At 40.0% G+C, this 10,150-nt stretch overlaps 1 non-coding gene across 1 annotated transcript; it reads right to left on the bottom strand.

The window, feature by feature from the left end:
- Positions 1 to 1,209: 1,209 nt before the first annotated feature.
- On the bottom strand, positions 1,210 to 1,316 carry LOC132541542 (U6 spliceosomal RNA). Its single transcript, XR_009552688.1, has one exon. It is a non-coding gene; the product is annotated as a U6 spliceosomal RNA (small nuclear RNA).
- Positions 1,317 to 10,150: the final 8,834 nt, after the last annotated feature.

Raw genomic sequence — 10,150 nt, forward strand, 5'->3', positions numbered from 1 at the left:
TCTTAAAAAAAAAAAGTATTGATATCAAGAATACTTGTATTGGGCAGGGGTAGATTGGACGATAATTATGCAAAGAATCACTCATACCTGAAGCTCCAAAGATGACTTATATTAGCAAAATTTTCAGAATAAAAATAATATGACTTTCCTCATTTAATTACTTCTTCTGTTACATAATAGCCTTATATGTTGAAGCCAGAATAGATATTATAGGTAAGCAATGGTGTCTTTTTGAAAGCTGTTTATCCTTAAATTTACTTTTTTGTTGTTGTGTTTCCGGGGTTATCGCTAGTGCTCCGTGTCTGCACCATGAATTCATTGCTCCTGCGGCCATTTGTTTTAATTTTGGGGATAGGACAGAAAGAAATTGAGGGGGGGAGGGGAAGGAAGAGGGGGAGAGAAAGATAGATATCTGCAGACCTGCTTCACCGCTTGTAAAGCGACTCCCCTACAGGTGGGGAGCCGGGGTCTCAAACCTAGATCCTTGCAAAATCCTTGTGCTTTGTATTATGTGTGCTTAACCTGGTATGCATAGCCCGGCCCACTAATCTACTCTTTTCATATAATAATTTCAAAGCCATATATATTTATAACATAGCATGGCCTTTTCTCTGCTATAAACTAGCTAAATGCACTTGGATAAATGTTTTCCCCTTACAGCCTTACTGTGCCTCAACTTTATGAATTTTAAAGACTGAACTAAACAATCTACTGTTCAAAAATGAAGTTTTATGAGATCTTTTGCTTCAATATATTTTTAGTAGCATATGTAAGGCAATAGTCACATCAAAGTAAACATTTTCCTGGCTGTTTTATAGTTTGCCTAGTATCTGTTTCTTTTATTATTTTTTAAAATTTATTTTTATATAAACAAAGAGAAATTGAGAAGGAAGGGAAAGATAGAGAGAAATAAAGACACATTCAGTATTGTTTCACTGCTCATGAAGCTTCTTCCCCATCAGTGGGGACTGGTGGTTTGATAAGCTTATATGATAACTTGTTCCTTCAATTGGGTGCACCACCGCCCAGCCACTTTTCCTCTCCCTTTCCCTCTCCCTCTCTTCATAAATATTATGCCATCCCCTTTCCCGAGTTTATATTTAGATTATCTACTCTGTAACTGACTAGGAGGACTTCATTATTTATTTATTTATTCCCTCTTTGTTGCCCTTGTTGTTTTATTTTATTTTATTATTATTATTTTTTTTTTTAAATATGGAATGCTTCACGAATTTGCGTGTCATTCTTGCGCAGGGGCCATGCTAATCTTCTCTGTATCGTTCCAATTTTAGTATATGTGCTGCCGAAGCGAGCACGCCCTTGTTGTTTTATTATTGTAGTTATTATTATTGTTGTTGATGTTGTCGTCGTCATTGTTGGATAGGACAGAGAGAAATGGAGAGACAGAGGGAAGGCAGAGGGGGGAGAGAAAGATAGACACCTACAGACCTGCTTCACCACCTGTGAAGTGACTCCCCCACAGGTGGGGAGCCGGGGACTTGAACCGGGCTACTGCCTGACTCCTAGGACTTCCTTTTCTTTTTCTTTCTTTTTTTTTTTTAATTTATGATCCTTATTTGCTTATTGGATAGAGACAGCCAGAAATCAAGATAGAAGGGGGAGATAGAAAGGGAGAGGGGCCGAGAGATACCTGCAGCACTATTTCACAAAACTTTCCCCTGTAGGTGAGGACCGGGGACTTGAACTGAGGTCCTTGAGCATTGTAACATGTGCCATCAACCAGATGTGCCACTACCTGGCCCTACTAGAAGGACTTCCTAACCTGATTCACCCCTTAAGATTGTTAGTATCCATGAATACAGGAATATACAGGAAAGACTATGAAAAAGTGAAGAATTGTGGATTTTTTTTTTTAATTGAGAGTTTACTAGTTTACAGTACAGTTCATTGTTGGCACATGGGTCCAATTTCTCCATCTGCCTACAATAGGTGTCTGCAAAACACCCTCAACCCCAACTTAGATCCTTTTCCGTCATCATTTACCAAAATCTTAAATCCCCCTCTCCCCAAAACTTCTCCTTGTCCTTCTTCCCCAGAGTCCTTTGCTTTGTTGCAACTTTCTGTTCATATTTCCTAAGTTGTACCCATGAATGAGATCATCCCACATTCATCCTTCTCTTTCTGGCTTATTTCCCTTAACATGATTCCTTCAAGCTTCTTTTCTCTGGATTCAAAGGATTTACAATTTGGAAAAAAAAAAAAAAATTCAGAACTGCTGATCTACACAAGAAGCATTCATAAACAGAAAGATAACACCCTCAGCAATCATTGCATTTACATTTCAAGTTTTAGGCTTATTTTGCTTATAACATATGAGAGAGAGCTTCCAGGAGACAGAGAGAGACAAGTCACTGTAGCACATGGCAGGTAAGGAATGGAACAAGAACTGCCTTCCTGCTCTTCCCTGCTCCACTAGATGAGTTATTCCCTTGGCCAGAACATTTACATTTCCTTACATGAATAAAACAATTGGTTCTTAAAGTAATTTAATGGGGGCGGGGGTAGATAGCATAACGGTTATGCAAAAAGACTCTGACGCCTGAGGCTCCAAAGTCCCAGGTTCAATCTTCCACACCCCATAAACCAGAACTGAACAGTGCTTTGGAAAGAAGAAGGAGGAGGAGAAAAAGAAGAATGGGAAAGGGAAGGGGAAAAGGAAGAAGGAGGAGGAGCAGAAGAAGGGGGAGGAGAAGAAGGAGAAGAAAATGGGGTCAGGTGGTAGCACAGTGGGTTAAAAGCACATGGCACGAAGTGCAAGGACCGGAGTAGGGGTCCAGGTTCGAGCCCCTGGCTCCCCACCTGCAGGGAAGTCGCCTCACGAGTGGTGAAGCAGGTCTGCAGGTGTCTATCTTTCTCTCCTCCTCTCTGTCTTCCCCTCTTATTTAGATTTCTCTCTTTCCTATGCAACAATAATGACATCAATAACAACAACAATAATAACCACAACAACGATAAAAACAACAAGGGCAACAAAAGGGGGAAAAAATAGTCTCTACGAACAGTGGATTTGTGGTGCAAGAAACTGAGACCCAGCAATAACCCTAGAGGCAAGAAGAAGAAGAAAAGAGAAGAAGGAAAAGAAAGAGAAGGGAGAGAAGAAGAAGAAGGAGAAAGAAGTAACTTAATGGCATCGTATGCTATGTGAACTTCAACAATAGCACTGCCTTTAGTTGAAAGAAATTAGATCTCAGGAACAGTGTTCTATATAGGAAATCTGTACCTCTAAAGAGAACCTTAATTTTCTTTCCTCCAACTATTTGTCTGGAAGACAGTTCATTTCAGTGATTAGAAGAGTCAAGAACTATGCAAGGACATTCTGATAGTGTCCTCCAACTTACCCTCTAAGATTAAAGAATCTTTTCTAGGCCCTCTATTTGCTCACGCCTTACTTCCACATGTATTCCCAATATCCAGCCCACCCACCCCCCACCGCTACCACCACTACCACCTATGCTATTGTTCCAATTGTTTGAGCAACATTTGAAGGAATCATTGTGGGCAGATTGCAACAAGGACTTTTTTTTTTTTCCCCTCCAGCCAGAACCCCAAGTTTATGAAATTAATTTCCATTTCAACAATCACAAGACTTCCCCTGGAAATATCAGTGACTACACAAGTCAGAGCCAGATCAAGTGTAGGGGTTCCATCATCTGAATGGGCTTGGGGTATGTTTTCAATTGGAATAGGTATTAAGTGATTAAACCGTGCTCGTAGACATAGTACTTTTATCAAGCTCTTTTCTATCCAAGTAAGCATAAGGATAGTCAATCCCTGCCCTGAAAATCTCTGAGGAAACCTTGGAATGCTTTAGGAAATAATGTTTGCAATTAAAGCACTGGCATTTTTCTTCTCGTTACAGAATAAAAACATTAGTTTTTTTTTTTTATTTCAGTAAGCTGCTTAAGATCCTCTTGCATTCATTGACAGGATTTTGGGCATCATTCTGTTGTATTAGTTCACAACCATTTAATTGTTAAATGTTAACAGATTACAAGGGCCTTACAGAGGCACATTTGGAATTCCAGATATCATTATCTTAATTCTTTTTTTTTTTCTTTCTTTAAAAATGTTTTAATTTTTTAAAATATTTATTTCCCCTTTTGTTGCCCTTATTGTTTTTTTTTAATTGTTATTATAGTTGTTATTGTTGTTGTTAGAGATGTCGTCTAGAGATGTTGTTGGATAGGACAGAGAGAAATGGAGAGAGGAGGGGAAGACACAGAGCGGGAGAGAAAGACAGACACCTGCAGACCTGCTTCACCACCTGTGAAGCAACTCCCCTGCAGGTGGGGAGCTGGGGGCTCGAAGCAGGATTCTTAAGCCTGTCCTTGCGCTTGGCACCGTGTGCACTTAATCCACTGCGCTACCTCCTGACTCCCCATTATCTTATTTCTTACTGCAGCTAGCACTCACACATGACACAAGATCAAATACCAATCTGAGCACCAGATTGTATGTGCTTTGTGCAGATAAAGTTGGAACACTGATAAGTCTTCACCTTTCACTATCAGTGTATCTAGAACATGACTGAGAAAATAAATGAGTTAGCAATTAAGTGAATCGATGTGTAGGGTACCCAGTGTTTTTAAAAATTTATTATAGTTATTATATTTTAACTATTTGCAGCGCTGGGGATAGAGGGAGGTTTTTAGTGAGTCTTATGAGGGTTCTTACATCAGAAGTGTTTTTTAAATGAAAAATACAAAATGAATTCAACAAAATGCTAAATGCATAGCATAAATCTAAAATAAGTGTATTCAATAGTTTATTAGTATAAACTTCTTTTCAGTCTTCAAACTGATGGAAATAGGGGCAATAAGTAAAAACGTTTCCTTGAGAAGACCAAGACAGCAGCATCAGGCTATTCACATTGCTTTGTGTGGACTCTCTCTCTCAATTTATTATTGGATAGAAACAGAGAGAGAGTGAGAGGGGAAGGGGAAACAGAGAGGGAAAGAGAGAGACAGCTGTAGCCCTGCTTCACCACTTGTGAAGCTTCTCCCCCCCTCAGGTGGGGACAAGACAAGGGTCTCAACCCGGGTCCTTGAGCACTGTAGTGTGTGTGCTTAGCCAGGTATGCCATCACTTCCCCCCTGTATGGACTATCAGTGAGTTTCCCTCAGAAATCTATGACATAGACTATTATGGTCGTTTACAGTTGAGGACAGGTTCAGAGTAATTAGCTGATAACTAGCATTTGGTGGAGCCAAGATTCAAATGGAGGCAGTCTTGTTCTAGAGACATCAGCAGTACTTCACACAAAACAGCGTTAAGATGATGTTTATGTCATTTGAGGGTTTGATTTCTTTTCTTTTCTTTTCTTTTCTTTTTTAAGATTTAATTTATTCATGAAGAAGAAGCTAGGCAGAAGGGTGGGGGTAGATAGCATGATGGTTATGTAAAGAGACTCTTATGCCTGAGGCTTCGAAGTTGCAGGTTCAACCCCAGTTCCACCATCAGCCAGAGCTGATTAATGATCTGGGGTTAAAAAAAAAAAAAGAGGAGGAGGAGGAGTCAGAGAAACAGAAGAATGATTGTTGCTTCCAAGAATTCAAAGACATTTATTATTATTATTATTATTATTATTATTATTATTATTATTACCTCCAGGGTTATTGCTGAGATTCAGTGCCTGTGCTATGAATCCACTGCTTCTGGAGGCTGTGCTTTTCCCTTTTGTACCCCTGTTGTTTATTGTTGTTGTTATTGATGTCATCGTTGTTGGATAAGACAGAGAGAAATGGAGAGAGGAGGGGAAGACAGAGAGGGCAAGAGAAAGACAGACACCTGCTGCCCTGCTTCACCGCCTGTGAAGTGATCCCCCAGCAGGTGGGGAACTGGAGGCTCAAACCAGGATCCTTAGGCCGGTCCTTGCACTTTGCACCACATGAGCTTAACCTGCTCGCTGCGCTACTGCCTGACCCCCAACACTCATTTTTCTAATAACAAATCATAAATAAATGTAATGGCAGAACAACATGGTACCTAAACTTTATTCATTATTTTAAAACCTCCAGTTTTATTTTTACTGTGACACCATGGGCAAGTTATCTAAACCCTCTGAGACTCAAATATTTAACTGAAATTGGCCAATAGAAAAAATACTATGACCAGGGAGGTGGCTCAGTGGGAAAGCACAGGACTTCCATGCTAGAGGCTGAGAGCTTCTTGGCACTATATGTTTAAGAGTATCAGACTTTCTCAATAAATAAGTAAAGAAACAAATAACTAGGTAAACACTAGTCCCAAGGAATAATAGTCATTATCTATAACAGATACTGAGTACTTAACACAAAATAAGTATGCAGCAAACATCAGCTCTGATGTGCTCTACGTGAGGCTTAGGTTATAGGACTGAATTTCGTCCTAACTGTGGCACTGACTTTATTTGGAATTTGAAATGTCAATATTTAGCTAAGTTAGGCTTACCTGCTATTTCCACATCTTACTTGTAGTTAGTTTCCCATCCTGATATTTTAAAAGGACTTTTCTATTACAGTTAGACTGAAACCAAACAGCTCTCCTTTTTTTTTTTTTTTTTTTTTTTTTTTTTAAATTTAGAGACAAACTTGCAAACACTCTCCCTATTTGGTGGGCAGGGATGGGGGCATTATTTCAGAAGTCTTAACAATGTCTCTTCCGGAAGTGGCCTGAAATATGAAACAACTTGCGCAGGAGCACGAGGAGTTTGAGATGAGAATAGAGGGTGGAGGTAGACAGCATAATGGTTATGCAAAGAGATACTTGGTCCCAAAGCTCTCAAGTCCCAGTTCGAATCCCTGCACCACCATAAACCAGAGCTGATCAGTGCTCTGGTTAAAAAAAAAAAAAAAAAAAAAAAAAAGAAGAAGAAGAAAAGAAAAGACAATCTGGTGGTGTAGTGGGTAAAGAATTGGATGAAAATAAACAGACTTTTATTCTGGTCATTACTTTTCCTGTAAGAGTAGTTCTCACTGCTCTTTCTAACTATGTGTTACGTTTATTTAACTACATATATATATTCTTTTTTTTAAAGATTTTATTTCTTTATTAATGAGAAACATAGAAGGAAAGAGAAAAAACCAGGCATCACCCTGGTACATGTGCTGCCAGGGATTGAACTCAGGACCACATGCTTGAGAGTCCGATGCTTTATCCACTGTGCCACCTCCCGGATCACTTATATATATATATTTTGAATTTTGATCAAATTAAAACATATATAGAATTTTAAAAATAGTGTAGAATGATAATAAGCCATTCTTCTCCAATTCCACTATAACCTCTCAGAAAGGATCCATTTAAATGTTTTAAATTGATTCTGATTTTCACCACTATATTGCAAATGAGATATTTATACATCTACTTTTTTAAATATTTATTCATTTATTCCCTTTTGTTGCCCTTGTTTTATTGCCGTAGTTATTATTGTTGTTGTTGTAGATGTCGTCGTTGGAGAGGACAGAGAGAAATGGAGAGAGGAGGGGAAGACAGAGAGGGGGAGAGAAAGATAGACACCCGCAGACCTTCTTGACTGCCTGTGAAGCGACTCCCCTGCAGGTGGGGATCCTTAAGCCAGTCCTTGCACTTTGTGCCATGTGCGCTTAACCTGCTGCGCTACCGCCCAACTCCCATAGTCTTCTCATCATCTTATACTTTTTTGTGTGTGTGTTCATTGTTTTCTCTTTTTAAAATTTATTTATTTATTTTAAAAAGGAGACATTAACAAAACCGTAGATAGGAGGGGTACAACTCCACACAATTCCCACCACCAGATCTCCATATCCCATCCCCTCCCCTAATAGCTTTTCCATTCTTTATCCCTCTGGGAGCATGGACCCAGGGTCATTGTGGGTTGCAGAAGGTGGAAGGTCTGGCTTCTGTAATTGCTTCCCCACTGAACATGGGCATGACTGATCGATCCATACTCCCAGCCTGTCTCTCTCTTTCCCTAGTGGGGTGGGTCTCTGGGTAAGCGGAGCTCCAGGACACATTGTTGGGGTCGTCTGGTTGGCATCATGCTGGCATCTGGAACCTGGTGGCTGAAAAGAGAGTTAACATGCAAAGCCAAACAAATTGTTGAATTATCATCTTATTCTTTAGCTGTTTCTTTTATGATTTATCAGTTGCCACTCCTTCCTTCATTTTTTTTTTTCAACTTCCTTAACTTTCAAAGTTTCCCTTTGCTGTGAGATAGAAGAAGAAGCCATTAAAAATGATTTTTCAACAGTCTGGGGGTATAGGTCAACTTGCCAATGTCCATGTCCAGTGGAGAAACAATTACAGAAACCAGAACTCCCACCCCAAGAAGAATTTTGGTCCAGACTCCCAGAAGGGGAGAAATGTTAGGGGGAAGATGACCAGAGGGTTCTCAACTTCAATTCCATCAGGACCTGGAGAGAGAGGAGAAAAAAACGACTAATATTTGGAAGTAGGAATAGGTGTAGTTGTGACTTAGAAAGAAAGAAAAAGCAGGACCATTAAAAAAAAAAAGAAGAAAAAGAAATGAAAAACGCTAGGGTGTGGGGACAAATATACACAAGTGTAGATAGTTATAGAAATAGTAGTCAATCTATATCTGTGACTTTGGGAGAACTACTATGTTTCCATTGGAGAGAATGGGGACATAGAAGTCTGGTGGTGGGACTCCTGCAGAATTATATCTCTGTTATCTCACAGTTCTGTAAATCAATATCAAATCACTAGCAAAAGAAAAGAAAATATTTTCTGAGAGACTGGTGTGATAGCTCAATGTTAGTGCAAAGGACTTGCATGCCTGTGGCCCCAGAGCCACCAATTAAATCTCCAGAACTAACTAATGCTAGAGCTGGGCAGTGCTCTGGTCTGGTCTCTCATGCTCTCTCTCTTTCTTTTTAATTTTTTTAAATTATCTTTATTTATATATTGGATAAAGACAGCCAGAAATCTAGAGGAAGGGGGAAGATAGAGAGGGAGAGAGACAGAGACATCTGTAGCCCTGCTTCACCACTTGCAAAGCTTTCCCCCTGCAGGTGAGGACGGGGGGGGGGGGGGCTCAAACCTGGGTCTTTCTGCACTGTAGCATGTGTGCTCAACCAGGTGTGCCACCACCTGGCTCCTGTCTCTCATTCTCTATTTTTCTTTTTTTTCCATTTCATGGACAATAATAGAAGGAGCTTTCAACAGTGCCATGCTGGCTTGGAGTGACTCTTCAGAGCCGAGCTGCAGCAGAACTTTCTGTTCCTGCACCACCTCCTCTCTGCAGTGTGGCATGACTTTAGCAAGCAGAGATGTGGGCTCCAGCAAGTCAGCTTCAGGAGTGACCCTGAAAATCGGTAGGTAAACAAGGATGGCATCACTGTGGGGCTGAAGAACCAAAGTGACTACCACAGGGAAACCACTAATCACTCCTCAGTGCTCTTCAATACTTTGGGAGGAGTGTTAACAAAAGCTGGCTGTACATAAAAGCTTTGATTTGGACATTCTGATGAGTTTGAATAATGTTGACAGTATATATATATATATATTTTTCAGATTATTTAGTGAATGAGAGAGAATCAGAGTACCACTTCAGTACATGTGGTACTGGGAATCAAACTCAGGACCTTATGTTTGAGTGCTCAACACTTTATCCACTACACCACCACTTTGGCTGCCATATTTTTAAAAAGTCTTAAAAAAAAAAAAACTCAGAAAAAGAAAAGAAAAAAAGAGAGAGGAAAAAAAAAAAAAACAACAACAAACTCTTAAGGGGGCCAGATGTTAGTGTACCTGGTTGAGTGCACATTACAATGCGCAAAGCCCTGGGTTCAAGCCCCTACTTCTCACCTGCAGGGGGAGGCTTCATGAGTCATGAAGCAGATCTGCAGGTATCTCGCTTCCTCTCTCTTTTTTATATTTAATGTATTTATTATTGGATAGAGACAGAGATAAATTGAGAGGAGAGGGGGCAATAGAGAGGGAAAGAGACAGAGAGACACCTGCAGCCCTGCTTCACCACTCGTGAAGTTTTCCCCCTGCAGGTGGGGATCCTAACTCACCTCTTCACCTTAGAGATTCACAGGGACTGTAATATTCCTTTTCACTGATATATCTCCAGCACCTAGCATGGCTTTTCATATGTGGTGAGTTGGTAGATATGTGTCTAGTCAATGTCTCATGTACATTGCAT

The sequence above is a fragment of the Erinaceus europaeus genome, chromosome 11, assembly GCF_950295315.1.
Source record: "Erinaceus europaeus chromosome 11, mEriEur2.1, whole genome shotgun sequence".
In the NCBI taxonomy this organism is placed as follows: Eukaryota; Metazoa; Chordata; class Mammalia; order Eulipotyphla; family Erinaceidae; genus Erinaceus; species Erinaceus europaeus.